Genomic DNA, 23,409 nt, shown 5'->3' with positions numbered 1-23,409 from the left:
AGCAGTTATGCTCATATTTACATAGGAATAACATCCATGAAATGTATCAGTCAGGATTTAGACCTCATCATAGCACAGACACAGCACTGGTTAAAGTAGTAAACGACCTACTGTTGGTGTCTGATCAGGGCTGTGTCTCGCTACTTGTGTTGCTTGACCTTAGTGCAGCATTTGATACCATTGATCATTCCATTCTTCTGGATAGACTAGAAAATGTTGTGGGAGTTAAGGGAATGGCCCTCTCCTGGCTCAGGTCTTATCTAACTGATCGTTATCAGTATGTTGATATAAATGGTGATATTTCTAGACGTACTGATGTAAAGTATGGTGTTCCACAAGGTTCTGTCTTTGGTCCACTGCTTTTTTCTCTATATATGTTACCTCTGGGTGATATTATTCGTAAACATTGTATTAGTTTCCACTGTTATGCTGATGACACACAGTTGTATGTCTCTGCAAAACCTGATGAGAGACACCAGCTTAATAGAATTGAGGAATGTGTTAAGGGCATTAGACACTGGATGCTTATTAATTTCCTTCTGCTTAACTCTGACAAGACTGAAGTATTTGTACTAGGACCACATAGAGCTAGAAGTAAGTTTTCTGATTACACAGTAACTCTGGATGGCCTTTCTGTTTCTTCACGTGCAGCAGTAAAAGACCTCGGAGTGATTATTGACCCCAGTCTTTCATTCGAAACTCACATTGATAACATCACCCAGATAGCTTTCTTTCATCTCAGAAATATTGCCAAGATAAGAAATTTAATGTCATTGCATGATGCAGAAAAACTAGTCCATGCTTTCGTTACCTCCAGGTTGGATTATTGTAATGCCTTACTGTCTGGATGTTCCAATAAGTGCATAAACAAGCTCCAGTTAGTTCAAAATGCCGCAGCAAGAGTCCTTACTAGAACTAGAAAATATGACCACATCACTCCTGTCTTATCCACACTGCATTGGCTCCCAATCAAATTTCGTATTGATTATAAAATACTACTATTGACCTTTAAAGCACTAAATGGTCTCGCACCACAGTACCTGAGTGAACTTCTCGTCCTCTATGACCCACCACGCCTACTTAGATCAAAAGGTGTAGGCTATCTGCTGGTACCTCGTATAGTGAAGGCTACATCAGGGGGCAGAGCCTTTTCTTACAAAGCCCCACTGTTATGGAACAGCCTTCCAAGTAATGTTCGGGAATCAGACACAGTCTCAGCATTTAAGTCTAGGCTGAAAACATATCTGTTTAGTCAAGCCTTTTGTTAATGGTGTTTATGAGGTAAAGGAGTAGATCTGGAGGGTCCTCAGACATAGAGTGTTTTGGTAAACTGGGATGTATGGATGCTGTCAGTCCCCACTCGCTTGCTCACTCGAGTTTGTTGACGGTGTAGTGGCTGGCTGCTTTATGTCCCGGGGCTCCCTCATGCCTGTGTTACCTTCTGGCTCTCTCCTTTTAGTTATGCTGTCATAGTTAGTTGCCGGAGTCCCTGCTTGTACTCGGTGCAATATGTATACTGTTTCTACTTATTCAGGTGACATTGGGCATACCTAACCACCTGTGTTTTCTTTCCCTCCCCCCCACCCCAAATCTGTCCCTCTGAGTTACATGGAGTCAACAGGAAATCTTTTGGTGGAGAAGGTGGAGACCTCGACTGGCTATCGTAGCCTGCAGGGAATCGGCCGTCAGACATTCTGTCGCATGTCCCAGACCTGGTGAAATGTAACTGAATTGTCTTGGCCAGCCCTAAGGGTCCCATCTGCATCTCATCATTGCTGAGGAGTGTGCTCCCATCACCCAATCAAGCATCCAGCCAGAGCAGGTCATGATATATTTTACCATATTAACATGCCATTGTTGTGTGTTATGCCTGATGTAAAGACTCTCGTCTCTGCGAGCCTACCACACAGATTTAATACTTGTCATTTTTAGGGCATACCTAACAACGTGTTTTCTTTCTCTCGCTCTTCCCTCCCCCCCCCAATCTGTCCCTCTGAGTTACATGTTGATCCTGGGATTGAGATGCTGGCCTCTTCTGCCCCTCGGACCTGCTTGATCCATCCTGGTGCCCTGTGTCTGGTCGGAGTTTTATCGCACCGCTCCTGTGAAGGACGGCCCCATGAGGACAGTTGAGGGTTATACCTGTTAAAACTGTTAATATTATAGTCAGGCTGTCTGTTGTTGCCCAAATGAGGATGGGTTCCCTTTTGAGTCTGGTTCCTCTCGAGGTTTCTTCCTCATGTCATCTGAGGGAGTTTTTCCTTGCCACCGTCGCCACAGGCTTGCTCATTGGGAATAGATTAGGGATAAAATTAGCTCATGTTTTAAGTCGTTCAAATTCTGTAAAGCTGCTTTGCGACAATGTTTATTGTTAAAAGCGCTATACAAATAAACTTTATATATATATATATATTAGTGCTCTCAAGCGATTAAAATATTTAATCGCGATTAATGTCGCGACTGTCATAGTTAACTCGCGATTAATCGCAATTTAATTGCACATTTTTGTCACATGAAAAACCATTGTAATTCTCTTATCAGCATAAAAAAGTGAATGGGCTTGCTATGTACCAATGTTGTTTTTTTTTATTGCAGAGCATAACACGTCTTGTCACAGCCACTGCAAAGTCGGGCTGGAGCCGCCGATGGGAAAACGAAACCTAAGCCGAGCACCGTGGCTCTTCATCCCGAGGCGCGGGGCTAGCGCACCCTGCCCGCACTGGTTCTTTGGGGGGAGGGCAGAGGACTCTGGCTGTGCGGGGCATGGCATTACAGTCTAGCTGCTATCGTTTTTCTAAGCAAAGTCTCTGTTCCAAGTTCCTGGCAGTTTCAAAAGCTTATGAAAAACCTACATCATGTCACAGAGCGTTAATCTCACGATAAAAAAATTATCGCCGTTAAAATTGAGTCAAGTTAACGCGATAATAATGCGACATTTTTGACAGCACTAATATATATATATATATATATATATATATATATATATATATATATATATATATATGTGTGTGTGTGTGTGTGTATATATATATATATATATATATATATATATATACACACACGTATGTGTGTGTTTAAGATATGTACACACACATTTTATATACATTATACACACGTATGTAGATTATATATACACATACACACACATACGTGTGTATGTATAATATATATACACACACACGCGTGCGCGCACACACACAAAATGTGTGTATATATATTTATTTATTTATTATACACACACACACACACACACACACACACATATATATATATATATATATATATATATATATATATATATATATATATATATATATATATATGTGTGTACGTGTGTGTGTGTATATACTGTTGGGGTTCACCCAGTCGGAAACGGTCAACTTACTTCTCGGGACCCCCGCCATCGTACCACCCAGAGCTCTGGGGGGGTCAGTCGCCAAGAAAGACAGGAACCCCAATGTAGTTCACATCTTTATTCGCAAGTTCCCCCCTCCTGGACAAGAATAGAGAGGGTTATTATATACGAGTGTTATCTGTGTGTAAATGACATCACTGTTTGATATCTATGTGTGTGTGTGCATGAATGTGTGTGTGTGTGTGTGTGTGTCTATGGGGGGGTGATTGAGTGACATCATTTTGATATCTGTGTGTGTGTGTGTGTGTGTGTGTGTGTGTGTGTGTGTGTGTGAGAGCAAGTCACATCTTAATTACATCACTGTTCTGATGGAATGTTCAGATGTATGTGTGTGTAAATCATAACATAATGACATATTTCTGATGATATGACATGATGGCAAGGTACAGACAGATTTTAAAGGTCATTGCTTACGTACACCCCTTCAGGTCAGGGCACTATGTACTTAAGATGGTGATGGAATTTTTCAACAAAGATATTTGTTATAAGAAAGTAAACAAAAAATAAGAATAAACCTAAACAAAGACAGTCATAAGCAAAACATCTCATATCAAGAATATGTTCTTAACATTAGAATCATAAAGTCTTAACAATCCTAAATTATATTCTATAATTATAAAACTAACTTAAATCACTAAATGCATCTTAGATCTAACAATTAAATCTAAATCACTGCCTTAGTATATGCAATAGTCCAAAATAATAATGGATCTTAACACTTTGTTCAGCAATAAGGCTACCATTACATCCAACATTCAATCATTTCAACTTCCGATTCAACATTAAAGAAACTGGTTAACTCTAACAATCTTAAATCACAATCTTAGCTATAAACTAACTTAAATCATGGCTTTAAATCTAACTTTTAATTCCCAATCCACGTTGGCTATGCAGCTGTGGTTGTGTGTGATATCAAAGGCCATTGTGAGTGTGTGTGATATCATCGCAGACCCTGTCACCATCTAGACACATCTTTGATCAACAATACACATTTCATATCAAAATAAACAAAATGTTCCCAAACAATGTCCAGCCGAGACATAAGGTCATTTTAACTGACAGAAATTAATCCTTAATTTTGTCACAAACAAATTACTGCCTTCTTGGTCAAGAATAATACTTATATAAACCTAACAATCCCCCCCTTTGACAATAGTATCACTATTATCAAATCCTAGGATCATATATGATCATTATCACCTCATGATCATATATGTGATTACATCGAGAATTAATCTTGAGTTAATCTTTGCCCTTCCTGATGTATATTGGTGCTCAGAGGGCGGGCATGCCCGATCAGCCCTCGTCCCACCTCACCGGAGCTTAGAGAAACTCAAAACCTCTTAATTCGTCCCAAATACACACTACTTCCTTCAGAGTAATTTGTTCTAAAACAGTGAGGGAAAATGAAATTAGAAGGCATATCTACCTATAGTGAGAACAGAGTCCTGTAAGAATACAGAGTTTCAGAGCATAGAGATAATAATAGTAGAAAACGGCATCAGATGAAATTCATAACACATTCGTGTGGTGTGCGCTTGTGCAGTCCAGTTAGCAAATTGCCAGAAGATGTTGTCCAGCTCGAGCGGGTAACCCTGCTCCGAGCAATGAAGTGGTCCAGAAGGCTTGGGCGGGTAACCCTGCCCCGAGCAACAATGAAGCAGTCACGAAGGCTCGGGCGGGTAGCCCTGCCCCGAGCAACAATGAAGTCACGAAACCTGTGATGAGGACCGTCATGGTTGTAATGAGGATGATTGGTCCCAAACAGCGCACAAGATCTCTTCCCCTCTTTGTTCACAACGTCTTGAGGATTCTCAGTCAAATCTGTGTAGAGCTCAGAAATAGAGAGACAGAGAGAGAGAACAGAAACTGGATAGGGACACAAAAAAGCGTTAATAGCAAACTTGTCATTGTAACACAACTTTGTTATGGAGCCTTCTTCAATCGCGTGGCATGGATCCACTGTGGAAAAAGATCAGTTAAAACAGCAGTAAAAGTAATGGCGACTATGTCTGCAGGCCCACCGTATCTAGGTTTTCCCAATTGTCCAAATCATTACTTTAAAAAGTCACACCAGCACTTTGTCTCCAACTTGGAAGGGGTGTGTGGTGGTATTATTGACCTTGGTACAAATTTTATGCAACTTAAGGGCTGCAGAATACTCATCCATATGCATTTTCAAATCAGAGGTACCCAGAGCCGGAGTTCCCTTCTTCCAGGGGAGAGGGAAAGGTCTTCCAAAAATAATTTCTTGGTGTCACACGAATTTCAGCCACAATGAATTATGGATTACAGAGCCAAACCTGTGTCCTGCATAGCCTTAATTTAATTTGTCTTTCAATGTTTGATTAGTACGTTCTACGATACCAGAGGATTGAGGAATGTGAAAACACCAGTTTAGTTTAGAGATGCTTACAAAGGTTTTGTGTGACTTTTGAGGCGAAATGGGTACCTTTGTCTGAGTCTGTGGCGTTTGAAACCCCATAACTATAACAATAATTATTATTATTGATTTCTTATTATTTTATTGTTATTATTTTATTGTTCTACTTTTATTGTTTGTTTTTCTTTTTTACTGTCCAGTGTCCTTAGGTACCTTGAAAGGCACTTATAAATAAAATGTATTAGTATTATTATTATTATAACTAAGTATTATTTCTTTTGCCAGAGTACGAGTAACTACCTTCGTGTTCTCTCGAGAACAGGAAAAAACTTCTACCCATTTAGAGAATTTGTCCACAATCAAGATGACAAAAATCAAATGAGAAAGGAAGAGCATATGCCTCATGCAGAATATCAGGCAGTGAACACACAGAGTAACCACAGAGGTATGATAAATATCTCATCTCTCTAGCCACTTTATCCTTCTACAGGGTCGCAGGCAAGCTGACTATGGGCGAAAGGCGGGGTACACCCTGGACAAGTCGCCAGGTCATCACAGGGCTGACACATAGACACAGACAACCATTCACACCTACGGTCAATTTAGAGTCACCAGTTAACCTAACCTGCATGTCTTTGGACTGTGGGGGAGCACCCGGAGGAAACCCATGCGGACACGGGGAGAACATGCAAACTCCACACAGAAAGGCCCTCGCCGGCCCCGGGGCTCGAACCCAGGACCTTCTTGCTGTGAGGCGACAGCGCTAACCACTACACCACTGTGCCGCCCTGATAAATATTATAAATTATAAATATTATACACGTTTAGAACAAGAACCACCAACAAAGAGTACTTCCCCCATCCCTAGAGGGCTGGAGGAGAGAGATCAGACCTGATACTAGTAGTATGTACAATTTTTAGACAGACAATATCAATGTCATCCCAAGTATCATCCTGAGAATTAATGAGGCGTGCGAGAGCATGACCTACATTATCAAAAGAGGATGTGACATGAATTTCGAGATTGTCAGTAGAACAGAGAATAAACAGTCATATGTTAATTTAATTATCAATTAAATTACTGATAAATTAATTTAATGGGTCTATAAATTTTGCAACACCTGTTTAACTTGATGTGACGAGTGCAAGATCAGTGGGTGAGACAAAACCAATTTTTCCGCATCTAAAACCATCAAAGCACATGCAGAGACAGCCCCTAGACACACAGGTAAGCCTTGAGCAACAATGTCTAATGTTTTGGATAAAAACGCACAATGCTGCAGTTCCCCCCCCCCCCACGCTCCCCAGAGGCTGTGCCTTGGTGTTCACAGGCATAGAGGTGGAAGGGCTTGAAGTGATCAGGTAACCCCAGGGGCGGAACAAAGGGTGCTTCTGAGGGAGTGATAAGCGACCACCATAGTGTCAGTCCAGGTCAAAGGATGTTGCAGTGGATCATGATGAGAGATTGCAGAACGGAGAAGCTTGTCATATAAAGAGCAGTCAGGGATCCATTTTCTGACCCAGAAAAGACATCAGTGCATGTTTAGTTGCAGGGCGTTTTGGCATTTTGTGTCTAGAATGACAGCCTTGAGAAAGTTCAAACTTCAAAAGTTCAAATACTTAAGTGTCCATGCAATATTGCAGCTTGGTCCTGAAAACCTTAAAGCCCTTATGCGCCAGATGTTGGAGCAGGCACAAGTGTCAGTGTCTTGGCAGATTTCTGGTGACTCAGCAGATACCAGAACACACAGACCACAGAGTCCTGAGGCAGGGAGAAGGTCACAGAGTACGTTATGAATTACAGCTGAAAAAAACAGCAGGAGAGTCAATGAAACCTTGAGTCCAAACGGTATCTCCTCATGTGCGTGAAAAAAGGCAGAACAGAGATCATTAATGGAAAAACAGCAATGATGAGCAGGAACCTGTGACATTACAGAAGAAACAATCAATTCATTAATCTTACGTAAATCTTGTGTAAAACGCCAGGTACCATCAAGTTTAGGTACTGGATTGACAGGTGTATTGTACGAGCTGGTGCACAGTCTCACAACGCCTTGCTCAAGAAGAGACTGTAGGATGACATCGATCCAGAGAGAGAGGTACTGCTTATTAAATCATATTTTGTGTAGTTTTATGTCAATTCCATTTAAGTTCCAGGTTGCAGTGCAACAAAATGCGGAAAGGTTCAAGGACAATGAATACTTATACAAGCCCATTGGCTTGTATAAGTATTCATTGTCCTTGAAATTATCTAATTGACACTAAATTATCATAATCATGACACTAAATTATCATAATCATGATAATTTATGACGTTTTTTCTTAATGGTTAAATAAAGATAAACCCAAGTCTCCGATTTATAAACACCACTGGAAGGAAAAAAAAAATTTCTCCCCTTTTTTTTCTCAACATTCTTCAAGTAAACGTTTGTTAACTCTGTTTCTTGCTGAAAAAAATTATGGTTAACTAAATACATTAAAAGCCTATCCATTCCATATCCTCTGTGGTTTTTAAAGGCAAAAGTATGGAGGTTTAAAACTCAGCAAACAATTAATCAGACCATTTTATATCAATAGTTAAACATGTTTAAGCTTAGCCTCATAAGGAGCAATAAGTTTAAAGAAAGAAAAGGAGATATAAAACAGGGCAACAATTTCACAATGTAATTTGAATAAAATTGAATAGCTGATAAGCACTTTTTGTTGGATTCGATATGTGACAGAGACTCAAAATACATTTTTAAATTCAATTAACAGTATTAATGGGAATGAGAATTGGTTATCTTGGACATTTTTACTTTATGTATATGGAATTTACCTAGTGATATAAAGAGATTACTTATTAAATTTATTATTGTGTGAGAAAGTGCCAAGTGCAGATATCTGTGGCTGTCCTTGTCTGCTGTTCTTGCATGGATGGTTTGTTTATATTATAGCTATCTGTAACAGTCTGGGAGTCTTATCTCAATGTTGACTGAGAAAGGACACAGAGCATATTGCTATGGAACAATTATTCAAAATATTATATTTATAATAGGACGACAATTATTCAAAAAATGTCAAAAATGAAGTAAAGAGCAGGTTAGCTTGCTGTTGATTGAATTTCATGTCTCCCAGACAAGACAAGTCCACATTTACTAAAACGCATTAGAAACAGGAGTATATAGGATATTTAAAGGTTAGAATTACATATGATTAATAAAAATACCACTACACGATCAGTTTTAAAATGTTTTAGATCAACATTAAACATTAGGTTAAACATTAAACTTTTCGGCATTTCCATTCACAAGTAGGGTAAATATATTTGATGCCTTTTATTATGCCTTTAAACAGGAAGTGGTATAATACTCAATATTTTAACCTCCTAAGACCCAAGCTGTTTTTTTACATGCATTTTTAATTTCTTTTTGCTATTTGGGCTTATTAGAACCTGATTAGAATAAAAACTAAGCATCATCTTTGATAAGATGTACTTTTTGAGAAAAAGTATGTCCACATATGTGGATTCTTGTTCTGAATTTCTAAAAAGTGCTGTCCACGTATGTGACCGCTAGGCCCTAGGAGGTTAAAAATGATTCCTGATAAATATCTTCAAATCTGAAAGTGATATTTGATTTGGCTGAATTAATCAAACTCTAAGCCTTAATATATATTTCTTCTGTTTTTATCATGTCTGTTTAATTTAAGTGAATGTTTTAAAAATGTTTTTTGTGTTGTATTTGCTTGTACGGTTATTTCATTATTTAAGGTCTGAACGCATAGAATTACTGCCCAAATCTGATGAGACGAGAGTTTTGCCCTAAAGAGCTGCTTTTTCTTTTATCCAGTGCGCATGCCCAGTTCACAAGCATCATGGGAACTGGAGTTCTAATGTTATTTTGCCATCACATACTTCTGTCTTAGTTTTAACTACTTCGTATTCATCATTTATAAGCTCTAGACATGAAACTGCATTAATAGCTGCACTATTAATTATTAAAACACATTAATAGTCTTGTAGAGTGCTCAGGGACCTGTTCAGGGGTCACCTCGCGGACCACTCGTGACTTTCCAGTTACAAGTTTCGGACTATCCACACACAATGAATATAAAATACAGATGATCTACTCACCAAACGCTGAAACTAATTGATTAAGAAGCAATCATTCTGTGTTGAGGGAAGAGGATCTCTTCTCTCCTCCCGTAACAGTGATGAGATTCACAAACGATTCGGATCTTTTTCGGGACGAAACATAAAAATGACTCGATCAAGCGAATCGATACAGACGCATGGACTGCATTTGTTTGAGTTCATGCACACGTAATGGTTTGAGGAAAGTTCATACTTTAATTTCATTCAGCATGAAAGTGTGATTATTGTTTACAATTTGAAAACAGGAATACAAATAAGGTTTCCGTAGTTTCTGAGTCAAGAATCAAGTAAATTGATTCACACGCATGTGAGTTTGTTCTAAAGAATCGATTCAGTGAAGCTTTCGTTGAGATCATAATGAATATACAGAATGTCCGTATTTTATACGGATTTGATTCAATAAACATAGTATACGGGCGTACAAATAAAGTTATACAGATTCTTTTAAACAAAAAAAACCTTCAATATTTATTTAGAGCTATTATCAATTCCACGATGAAAAAAGAGCACATAACATTTACACTTTGTGTTTTTTGTCAAACATTGAAGCTTTGTATTCAATCTTAAAGTTTATTGTTATTAATATTGAATAAAAAGTAACTGGGATATATCATTGTTAATTATCATTCAAAATTTTAGGTAAATCATTTTAATTTGCATCTTATAAGGATTTTATAAGGGAAATAAGGATTTTGGAAGTTGGTTATACAGGTTTGATTGACCAAAGGTTTGACATTTATGCACACCAGGAACACAGTTCTGACTGTTCATGTCCAGAGTACTGATTTGTTGTTTCATTATTTTGTGCATATCCAGTAATGCCTTATATAAATGCTGAAACAATTAAAGATATACATTACACAGCTCCTAGAGATTGCAAATACCTGAATGAGGATAAATCAAAACTGAGCCGGCCAAATTGTCTAGAATTTGTGTAGAATGCTAAACCACAGCAATTCATCCAATCCCGTGGGTTTTTTCTCGGGGTCCGGGTACCTTAATACAATACAATTTTCCCCCCATGGTGGCACGAAGGAATCAGTCCTGAGATTAATTAGGGTAATTATTATGGGTTTAACATAAAAAGCGTGCTCTTCCCGTGACAGCTCCTTCACTTCACGAGGATCACCTTCCCGTGCTTTTACACGAGGTTTACCAATCTTCCCGTGGCTCTTCCACGAGGTTCACCAAAAAACATCCCGTAAACAAAAGTCTACGAGGTTCACCAAAATAAAAACGTCATCCTGTGCCTATACACGAGGATTACCAATAACATAACCAAAATAATAAACCACTGGGTTTTTTTCTGATACTTCCAACCAGGCGGAAGTCCCCCCCAACTAATCAATTAAAAGAGACCCCTTACCTGATTGGAAGTATCCCACTTCTGACACCAAATTGTTGGGGTTCACCCAGTCGGAAACGGTCAACTTACTTCTCGGGATCCCCGCCATCGTACCACCCAGAGCTCTGGGGGGGTCAGTCGCCAAGAAAGACAGGAACCCCAATGTAGTTCACATCTTTATGCACAAGTTCCCCCCTCCTGGACAAGAATACAGAGGGTTATTATATACAAGTGTTATCTGTGTGTAAATGACATCACTGTTTGATATCTATATGTGTGTGTGCATGAATGTGTGTATGTGTGTGTCTATGGGGGGGTGAGTGAGTGACATCATTTTGATATCTGTGTGTGTGTGTGTGTGTGTGTGTGTGTGTGTGTGTGTGTGTGTGTGTGAGCAAGTCACACCTTAATTACATCACTGTTCTGATGGAATGTTCAGATGTATGTGTGTGTGTAAATCATAACATAATGACATACAGTGGTGCTTGAAAGTTTGTGAACCCTTTAGAATTTTCTATATTTCTGCATAAATGTGACCTAAAACATCATCAGATTTTCACACAAGTCCTAAAAGTAGATAAAGAGAACCCAGTTAAACAAATGAGATAAAAAATATTATACTTGGTCATTTATTTACTGAGGAAAATGATCCAATATTACATATCTGTGAGTGGCAAAAGTATGTGAACCTTTGCTTTCAGTATCTGGTGTGACCCCCCCTTGTGTAGCAATAACTGCAACTAAACGTTTGCGGTAACTGTTGATCAGTCCTGCACACTGGCTTGGAGGAATTTTAGCCCATTCCTCCGTACAGAACAGCTTCAACTCTGGGATGTTGGTGGGTTTCCTCACATGAACTGCTCGCTTCAGGTCCTTCCACAACATTTCCATTGGATTAAGGTCAGGACTTTGACTTGGCCATTCCAAAATATTAACTTTATTCTTCTTTAACCATTCTTTGGTAGAATGACTTGTGTGCTTAGGGTCGTTATCTTCCTGCATGACCCACCTTCTCTTGAGATTCAGTTCATGGACAGATGTCCTGACATTTTCCTTTAGAATTCGCTGGTATAATTCAGAATTCATTGTTCCATCAATGATGGCAAGCCGTCCTGGCCCAGATGCAGCAAAACAGGCCCAAACCATGATGATACCACCACCATGTTTCACAGATGGGATAAGGTTCTTATGCTGGAATGCAGTGTTTTCCTTTCTCCAAACATAACGCTTCTCATTTAAACCAAAATGTTCTATTTTGGTCTCATCCGTCCACAAAACATTTTTCCAATAGCCTTCTTGCTTGTCCACGTGATTTTTAGCAAACTGCAGATGAGCAACAATGTTCTTTTTGGAGAGCAGTGGCTTTCTCCTTGCACCCCTGCCATGCACACCATTGTTGTTCAGTGTTCTCCTGATGGTGGACTCATGAACATTAACATTAGCCAATGTGAGAGAGGCCTTCAGTTGCTTAGAAGTTACCCTGGGGTCCTTTGTGACCTCGCCGACTATTACACACCTTGTTCTTGGAGTGATCTTTGTTGGTCGACCACTCCTGGGGAGGGTAACAATGGTCTTGAATTTCCTCCATTTGTACACAATCTGTCTGACTGTGGATTGGTGGAGTCCAAACTCTTTAGAGATGGTTTTGTAACCTTTTCCTGTCTGATGAGCATCAACAATGCTTTTTCTGAGGTCCTCAGAAATCTCCTTTTTTCGTGCCATGATACACTTCCACAAACATGTGTTGTGAAGATCAGACTTTGATAAATCCCTGTTCTTTAAATAAAACAGGGTGCCCATTTGCACCTGATTGTCATCCCATTGATTGAAAACACCTGACTCTAATTTTAGCTTCAAATTAACTGCTAATCCTAGAGGTTCACATACTTTTGGCACTCACAGATATGTAATATTGGATCATTTTCCTCAATAAATAAATGACCAAGTATAATATTTTTGTCTCATTTGTTTAACTGGGTTCTCTTTATCTACTTTTAAGGACTTGTGTGAAAATCTGATGATGTTTTAGGTCATATTTATGCAGAAATATAGAAAATTCTAAAGGGTTCACAAACTTTCAAGCACCACTGTATTTCTGATGATATGACATGATAGCAAGGTACAGACAGATTTTAAAGGTCATTGACTACGTACACCCCTTCAGGTCAGGGCACTACTATGTACTTAAGATGGTGATGGAATTTTTCAACAAAGATATGTTATAAGAAAGTAAACAAAAAATAAGAACAAACCTAAACAAAGACAGTCATAAGCAAAACATCTCATATCAAGAATATGTTCTTAACATTAGAATCATAAAGTCTTAACAATCCTAAATTATATTCTGTAATTATAAAACTAACTTAAATTACTAAATGCATTTATTTGTCACAAATAAATTACTGCCTTCTTGGTCAAGAATAATACTTATATAAACCTAACAATCACACACACACACATATACACACATATACACACACACACATACATACATATATATAGTGGGGGGGAAAAGTATTTAGTCAGCCACCAATTGTGCATGTTCTCCCACTTAAAAAGATGAGAGAGGCTTGTAATTTTCATCATAGGTACAGTTCAACTATGAGAGACAGAATGGGGGGAAAGAATCCAGGAAATCACATTGTCTGATTTTTAATGAATTAGTTGGTAAATTCCTCGGTAAAATAAGTATTTGGTCACCTACAAACAAGCAAGATTTCTGGCTCTCACAGACCTGTAACAACTTCTTTAAGAGGCTCCTCTGTCCTCCACTCATTACCTGTATTAATGGCACCTGTTTGAACTCGTTATCAGTATAAAAGACACCTGTCCACAACCTCAAACAGTCACACTCCAAACTCCACTATGGCCAAGACCAAAGAGCTGTCAAAAGACACCAGAAACAAAATTGTAGACCTGCATCAGGCTGGGAAGACTGAATCTGCAATAGGTAAGCAGCTTGGTGTGAAGAAATCAACTGTGGGAGCAATTATTAAAAAATGGAAGACATACAAGACCACTGATAATCTCCCTCGATCTGGGGCTCCATGCAAGATCTCACCCCGTGGGGTCAAATGATCACAAGAACGGTGAGCAAAAATCCCAGAACCACACGGGGGGACCTAGTGAATGACCTACAGAGAGCTGGGACCAAAGTAACAAAGGCTACCATCAGTAACACACTACGCCGCCATGGACTCAAATCCTGCAGTGCCAGATGTGTCCCCCTGCTTAACTCAGTACATGTCCAGGCCTGTCTGAAGTTTGCTAGAGAGCATTTGAATGAAAATTACAGGCCTCTCTCATCTTTTTAAAGCAGTACGCCACCCCCAGGTGAAATTGAGTCAGTCCCTGCAGTCCCTAGAGTTGGATGAGTGAGCCAAAGCGTTTTGTAGCCGACCCAGCCATTGCCCTGATCTAGAAACGCCCCGGTTAGCTTTAGCTTAGCGTAGTCGCTGTAATCCGGCGTGTCCTTCTAGCATGTCTTGCAAAAGTGAATCAAATAACTCAAGATTTTTTATAATTATTTCTCATGACCTGTACATTCACATTGAGTACACATATCAATGCAAATTAACACGAAGGGATTTACAAGACCAATTTATATATGGAACTATTTTCGGCCACAGCACAGGCAATGCACCGCTGCAGGCGCAAAGACACCACGCAGCACTTGAAAACCCTCAACTTCCGTCAATACACCAGCGTGACTACTAAGTTCTCTGCTACTAGGCTGACACTGACAGGTGTGCTTTCTCAAGTTGTAATGGCGATGAATATGGAAGATTACACGGCAGACGAAGATGATGACTTCGACTACCAAGATCCAAGACCCTACCTTTTCGAACCTGAGTTCACTGAAGAGGAGTTGCGTGCTTTGGATCGGGGAAGAGAGGACGTTGCGACAAGGCGAGTCGGATGAGAGAACGAGAGCAAACACGAGCTGGTGGTGTGAGTGTGGAGTGTGCCAACCCATGCCGACTGAAATGGAGTGTTTGTGCTGTGCAGAATGGGATAAAATACTGCCGTCGATGGTGAGCAACGCTCCCGAAGAGGAGCGTGACCGCAGTTGTGTCACTGCTACTGACGACTTCTCAGCAATGATCCATCCTGCAGTCCTCGTTTTTTTTTTTCCGGCGCGATAAAGTGAACTGGAAAAGAAACAACACACCAAGTGGACCCAATGGACAACTGTCCACAGAGTAAGTTAAAAAAATGCATTATTTTACGGTGAAGTTCAACATGCATTAGACCGATAGCTACTTATAGAGTTGCTGTTTTCACAGGCAATACAGATTAGTGTCCTATCGTGTTGTGTTGGAGTGGGCCCTAAAGGGAGAGACACTGGGCAAAGGGAATCGAACGCCATCATGTGTGATTGCATCAATCCAACAGAACTTTCCATCAGAGTCTGGTATTTACGTTGGATTTCAAGAGGTGCAGGAGGCAATGGATATAGCCTAATTATTAGCCTTTTATGGCTTTGTAAAATCTTACTGTACAAATCTGTACAAATAATAACTATACTGTCTATACTGTTTTGTTGTAACCAAATAATGTAGGCCCTATCTGTATCTGTAAGTAGATAAAACTGCTTTTACTGCAAAACTATACCTGAGTCTCTACACATACCAATAAAACAAAACATGAAGAGAACACAGACAATTATTTATTTTCTTACAAACATGTAGAAAAGGGAACATGTATATAACATTGAGATACAAAATAAACATTTGCTTTCATGGAAAGTCTTTGTAAATATGTGTATCTTTTCTTGATACATCCTCTATTTTTTGAATATGTAAGGTTACTTTTGGTGTAATCCAATATTGCCTCTACAACATGTGATAAAACTGCTTTTACTGCAGAACTGCTAGACCAATGACTACACACATGCTTATCAATAATGCTAACAAAGCATGTAAGTGAGTTTCACATGTAGGAAAAGAAAAAATTGTTGAAGACTAGGATGAGACTTTGAAGTGTGAAGTGTGGCCTTTCATGACGTCCTCCTTGCTGGGTTTTGGCAGACCGATGTTTGCTGCCAGGCGAGGAACTTGAACGTGTGATGATGGGTCTCTGTATTTTATGGAGGGGTCCAGCCTTCTTCGGATGACTCCTTCCATAAGCTCATTTCTGAACTTTTGGGTGGTGTCCACATAAACAGGCTTGGCAATCCATTGTTTTAATTGTTTTTGATAGACAATGTTGTGTCTTTTGCGGCCTGTAATTAGAACATTAGTGAATGATTTCTGGTGATTTCATCAGGTGGATAGCCATTATTATTGGCCTTTTATAACAGATCCAGCACTTCTTTTTCTGGGTAAAACATCAATTTGGACAGATACAATTACTTTAGCATTTAGAATCGGTCTTGTTGGCCAAGTGTATTTACACACACATGCAAGGAATTTGGTCTCTGCATTTGACCCATTCATGAATTAGTGAAACACACAGTGAGGGTGAAGAACACACCAACCCAGGGCAGTGGGCTGCCTGCTTCAGCGGTGCCCAGGGAGCAGTGAGAGATTAGGTGCCAGCTGTGGTCCACTGGTTAGGGACCAGCAACCCTTTGGGTCTAAGTTTGAACCAGTAGGCCACGGCTTCCCCCACACACATTAGTCACCTCACAAAAAACTGTAACTTACACGATCTTCTAACAGCTCTATAACTACATTTGTGCTTTACTGTAATTGTAATCTAGACATAATGGATCCAAGATACTGGACATCCAAGTTTGCCACTCACATCAAATGTTAGACCTCTTCTTGGACTGCACACAGTAGTCAGCGTGGACAAAGATGCTGTGCCCTACAAAAGGAATAGATGCATGTAATAACAACTTTCTGGTGACATGGCACAGTACCTGTAAAAACAGCATGGACCGGTTGTGTCCATGTGGGTGCAAGGCCAGACAGTGACTTGGTGCATGTTGCCTGTGCACAAGTTCTCATCTCATCTCATCTCATTATCTGTAGCCGCTTTATCCTTCTACAGGGTCGCAGGCAAGCTGGAGCCTATCCCAGCTGACTACGGGCGAAAGGCGGGGTACACCCTGGACAAGTCACCAGGTCATCACAGGGCTGACACATAGACACAGACAACCATTCACACTCACATTCACACCTACGGTCAATTTAGAGTCACCAGGTAACCTAACCTGCATGTCTTTGGACTGTGGGGGAAACCGGAGCACCCGGAGGAAACCCACACGGACATGGGGAGAACATGCAAACTCCACACAGAAAGGCCCTCGCCAGCCCCGGGGCTCGAACCCAGGACCTTCTTGCTGTGAGGCGACAGCGCTAACCACTACACCACCGTGCCGCCCCTGTGCACAAGTTGTTTGCAGAAAAGGTAATGGAGCCTTGAAGTCCGGAGTTCTGGATTTCTGAGGAGTAGACTGAGGTACACACGCAAAAAGAGTGAAGGAATCCTCCACTTCTGGTGTGTCTTGTACATCTTCCTGTACATCACTGAGCTCACCCTGATAAATGGTTGATATAATGCAACTAAAATGATTACTCCATGAAGACAACCTTTTGAATAAAGTACAGGAAAAGTACAGGAAGGCAGTGTACTGTTGGATAGCTGCCATTCATTACAGCAAGTGTAAAGAAGTATCACAGGTTAGGCTAATTAGTATTGTTTATGTGACGTTAGCCTAAACAAAGATCAAACACTCATTTTGACATGGGAAGAATGGACACTACAAATTAGCCACTGTATTAGCTAGGTTGGTTGGGGACTGATTTGATGATTTTGCCTACAGTCTTGAGAGTTGGTATCAATGCCCATGTACTAACGTTATGTCAGTTGGGTAAAAATCTTTGGTTGGATGGTCTATTACATAAACTTTACATGAACAGTGACTTCTTTGCAACCTTCTTATCAAACTTTGCAGTACACGCGAGTCAACAGAGCGATTGTATGCTGTAACCAAGCCCCACAATTATTTCATGCCACAGGTAACGGTAAAAGGTAAACTCGTCGTATTGTCAATAGGGTGAAACGGTGATGAAGTTATACAATAAAACTGGAAGCGACAATGTGAGTCGGACTAACGGGAAGTTTCAGTTATAACGTTAGCAATGTATAACCCAAGGAAGGAGGGATAGAAATTATACTTACAGGCATGGATGATGAACTCTGTTCTGCCTCTGTACTGAAAATGGATGGAACGGCCGTATCCTTCAGATGTAGCAACACCTTTCTCATAGCATACTGCATTTTTTTCTTCGTAGTCCTCCGGTTTGAAATGCTCATCACAAACATGATATTGATTGATTTTATCCACTGGTGTTGTTGCAGGAATGCCGAGGGCTGCAAGCCAAAGATTTCTTTGTTCCACTGGTTTTGGAATTCTGTGAAACATTATGTTCGTGTACGTCCTCTGCTTGTTATTGCAGCCCTTCACACAGCAAATAACCATTTTTCCTCAGTAGATGTGAAACTAACTTCAAACTACTTATGTAACAACCTTACTACAACTTCTCTTCTCCTCTTACCGTAACTACATGCTGGTAACACTGGTGTATTGACGGAAGTTGTGGTGCTGCGTGGTGTCTTTGCGCCTGCAGCGGTGCATTGCCTGTGCTGTGGCCGAAAATAGTTCCATATATAAATTGGTCTTGTAAATCCCTTCGTGTTAATTTGCATTGATGTGTACTCGATGTGAATGTACAGGTCATGAGAAATAATTATAAAAAATCTTGAGTTATTTGATTCACTTTTGCAACGACAATGCTAGCTGGACACGCCGGATTACAGCGACTACACTAAGCTAAAGTTAACCGGGGCGTTTCTAGATCAGGACATTGGCTGGGTCGGTTACAAAATGCTTTGGCTCACTCATCCAACTCTAGGGACTGCAGGGACTGACTCAATTTCACCTGGGGGTGGCGTACTCCTTTAAGTGGGAGAACTTGCACAATTGATGACTGACTAAATACTTTTTTGCCTCACTGTGTGTGTGTGTGTATATATATATATATATATATATATATATATATATATATATATATATATATATATATATATATATATGGGTGGCACGGTGGTGTAGCTGTTGCCTCACAGCAAGAAGGTCCTGGGTTCGAGCCCCGGGGCCGGCGAGGGCCTTTCTGTGTGGAGTTTGCATGTTCTCCCCGTGTCCGCGTGGGTTTCTTCTGGGTGCTCCGGTTTCCCCCAAAGACATGCAGGTTAGGTTAACTGGTGACTCTAAATTGACCGTAGGTGTGAGTGTGAATGGTTGTCTGTGTCTATGTGTTAGCCCTGTGATGACCTGGCGACTTGTCCAGGGTGTACCCTGCCTTTTGCCCGTAGTCAGCTGGGATAGGCTCCAGCTTGCCTGCGACCCTGTAGAAGGATAAAGCGGCTAGAGATGATGAGATATTATATATATATATATATATATATATATATATATATATATATATATATATATATAAACACACACATACATACACGCACACGCACATATATATATTTATTATACACACACACACATAAAATATGTGTGTGTATATATATATATAATATAATATTATATAATATAATATAATATTATATTATATATAATATATATAATGCGGTATGCGGTATATATAATATATACCGCATACACACACACACACACACACACGTGTGCGTGTGTAATATAACAATATTACACACGCACACGTGTGTGTGTGTGTGTGTGTGTGTGTGTGTGTGTATATGCGGTATATATTATATATATACACGCACACGTGTGTGTGTGTGTGTGTGTGTATGCGGTATATATTATACATACACACACACACACACACACACCACACACACACTACCGTTCAAAAGTTTGGGGTCACTTTGAAATTTCCTTATTTTTGAAAGAATGGCACTGTTCTTTTCAATGAAGATCACTTTAAACTAATCAGAAATACACTCTATACATTGCTAATGTGGTAAATGACTATTCTAGCTAAATTCTACTAAATGTCTGGTTTTTGGTGCAATATCTACATAGGTGCACCCACGTGCAATGAACCGGTGCTACAGGTGCTCTAGCCCCTGCCCCTTTTCTGTTTGCTGTCCAAAGTGCCCTTTTCATAGGGACTGTTTTTTTTTAATATTTGTAAAAGATAAGTTAGCTCCAACATCAATATTCTCTACAATTTGACAATAATATATGAAATTATAGATTTATAAAATAACGTTTTTCTATGTAAATGCGGGCATCAATCCGTGACGTCATGCATTCAGTGAACCTCCGTGCAGAAAGCACATGCAGACGGTTGACAGTGGGAGACAGTGCGAGGAACGGCATGGTAAGGTCACACTGAAAGTCTCCTTTCATTTCTTATCTGAGCATGCAATATTGTGCAGCTTAGAACACAACAGTAAATGCGTAGGGTTGTTTTCATTTAATGAAGCCGCCTAGGCTATATTTAAACCGTTTGCTCCATCCATTTCATTAACGTGGCAGATTCGGAAACTTTAGTTTGAACGACGGCGTTAATAACATATTATAGCAGCTTTGAAAACTTAAGACTGCTGCTTTGAAGAATACTGCAGCATTTAGATGGATCTCACTCACACACACACGCACACAGAATGTTCAGTTGCAATTGAAATTTAGTTTTGAATAAAGTTAACTTGTGTGAAGAATTTGTTCCAAGTGCCCTTTTTTGAATGTTGAGCCCCTGCCCCTCCAAAGGTCTTTGCACGGCCCTGCATAGGTGTATAGAGGCCCATTTCCAGCAACTATCACTCCAGTGTTCTAATGGTACAATGTGTTTGCTCATTGCCTCAGAAGGCTAATGGATGATTAGAAAACCCTTGTACAATCATGTTAGCACAGCTGAAAACAGTTTAGCTCTTTAGAGAAGCTATAAAACTGACCTTCCTTTGAGCAGATTGAGTTTCTGGAGCATCACATTTGTGGGGTCGATTAAATGCTCAAAATGGCCAGAAAAATGTCTTGACTAGATTTTCTATTCATTTTACAACTTATGGTGGTAAATAAAAGTGTGACTTTTCATGGAAAACACAAAATTGTCTGGGTGACCCCAAACTTTTGAATGGTAGTGTATATATATATATATATATATAAGGCCACAATCACTGCTGTCTTGTCAATTTGGGGATGAACCTGCCCATGACCCAAGTGGAAACCAAGATAGCGTACTTCCACCCGCATTGCACACTTTTTTGGATTGGCTGTGAGACCCACCTGCCTCAGCGTCTCTAGGATGGCCCTAAGGTGTTCTATGTGCCACAGCCAGTCACTGCTGTATATCATTATGTCATCTAAATAGGCTGCCGCATAGGTGGCGTGGGGGCGGAGGATCTTGTACATCAGCCACTGGAATGTAGCGGGAGCCACAAACAACCCAAAAGGAAGTGTGACAAACTGGTGTAATCCAAACTGTGTGGAAAAATTCATTTTCTCTCGGGACAGAGGAGTCAAGGGGATCTACTAATATCCCTTCATCAAATCCAGTGTTGAATAAAAGCGAGCCGCACCTAACCGATCGAGCAACTCATCAATACAAGGCATTGGGTACGCGTCAAATTTAGACACCGCACTGACTTTTTGATAGTCCACACAGAACCGGACCGACCCATAAGCCTTGGGTACCAGGACCACCGGGCTGCTCCAGTCACTGTGTGACTACTCGATTATGCCCATATCGAGCATGGCCTTGAGTTTGTCCCGAACCACCTTTTTTTGTGTTCGGGTAAGTGGTACGGGCGGCTATGCACCACCACCCCTGGGGGTGTTTCAATGAGGTGTTCTATGAGGTGGGTGTGGCCAGGAAGGGGTGAGAACATGTCAGAAAATTCCTCCTGCAAATTGGCTACCTCTGCGAGTTGGGCCAGTGAGAGGTGGTTTCCGCAAGGGACTGGAGTGGTTCGGGTTGTGGTTATTTTTACCTCCAGCCCCATCTCCGCCTTCTCCAGAACTACTGACACCAACACCACAGGGACCCTCTCATTCCAATGCTTTAATAGGTTGAGGTGGTATATTTGTAGAGCTCTGCCCCTATGCGTTCACCTCACCTAATAGTCAATGTCCCCAACTTGCCGTGTGACCTCAAAGAGCCCTTGCCACTTGGCGACTAATTTGGAATTCAATGTGGGCAATAATATGAGTACTTTGTCTCCCACAGTGAACTCTCTAAGGCACGTGCCCCTGTCATACAGCTGGGCTTGACGTTCTTGTACCAGCCGCAAATTCTCCTGGGTTTCGTAAAAACGAAATTCAATATGTTCTCGACCTGTGCGCCAAACTCCACACCCTCACACGAGGGTGTGGAGTTTGGCGCGCAGGTCGAGAACATATTGAATTTCGTTTTTACTAGGTGAAGGTCCCTCCTCCCAAGTTTCCCGTAGCATGTCCAAATATACCACGTGGCTTTCGCCCATATAATAATTCAACTGGGGAAAATCCCATGTAGGCTTGCGGGGCCTCTCGTACTGCAAATAACAGGGGCTCGAGCCATTTATCCCAATTATGTACGTCTTCACTTACAAACATCCAAATGAGATTTTTAAGAGTTTGATTAAACCTCTCTTCTAAACCATCCCTTTGTGGGTGATAAATGCTGGTGCGGGTGGATTTAATCCCCAATAACCCACGTCATGCAGTGTGCACGACATAAACAAAGTGCCTTGGTTTGTCAGGATTTCTTTCGGAATCCCGTCCCAGGAGATAATACAGAAGAGCGCTTCCGCAATACTGCGTGCTGAGATATTGCAGAGAGGCACCGCTTCCGGATATTGCATTGCATAGTCCACCAGAACTAAAATAAAGCGATATCCTCGTGCTGACCAATCTAATGGCCTGACGAGATCCATACCAACTCTTTCGAAGGGGATCTCGATTACAGGGAGAGGGTGCAAAGGCACTTTTGGAGTGGCCGCAGGATTTACTAATTGGCATTCACGGCATGCCGCACACCACCGGCAAATGTCTCCGTGAATCCCTGGCCAATAGAACCGGGCCATTGTTCAGGCTAGTGTTTTATCCTGCCCTAAGTGTCCAGCCATGGGATTAAAGTGAGCCGCATGGAAGACGAGTTCCCTGCAGCTCTTAGGGATTAACAACTGGGTTATTTGTTCACCGGTTTGAGTGTCCTGCGTCACTT

The 23,409-nt window shown here is 40.7% G+C and overlaps 1 long non-coding RNA gene across 1 annotated transcript; it reads right to left on the bottom strand.

Annotated features, from left to right (window-relative positions):
• Positions 1–3,458: 3,458 nt before the first annotated feature.
• On the bottom strand, positions 3,459–9,995 carry LOC132868518 (uncharacterized). Its single transcript, XR_009650845.1, has 2 exons — positions 9,913–9,995; positions 3,459–5,284 (listed from the first exon to the last, which is right to left on the bottom strand). It is a non-coding gene; the product is annotated as an uncharacterized LOC132868518 (long non-coding RNA).
• Positions 9,996–23,409: the final 13,414 nt, after the last annotated feature.

Source organism: Neoarius graeffei, chromosome 20 (genome assembly GCF_027579695.1).
Source record: "Neoarius graeffei isolate fNeoGra1 chromosome 20, fNeoGra1.pri, whole genome shotgun sequence".
In the NCBI taxonomy this organism is placed as follows: Eukaryota; Metazoa; Chordata; class Actinopteri; order Siluriformes; family Ariidae; genus Neoarius; species Neoarius graeffei.
Note: the sequence above shows the minus strand (reverse complement) of the source record. Positions and strands in the feature narration are given on the sequence as shown.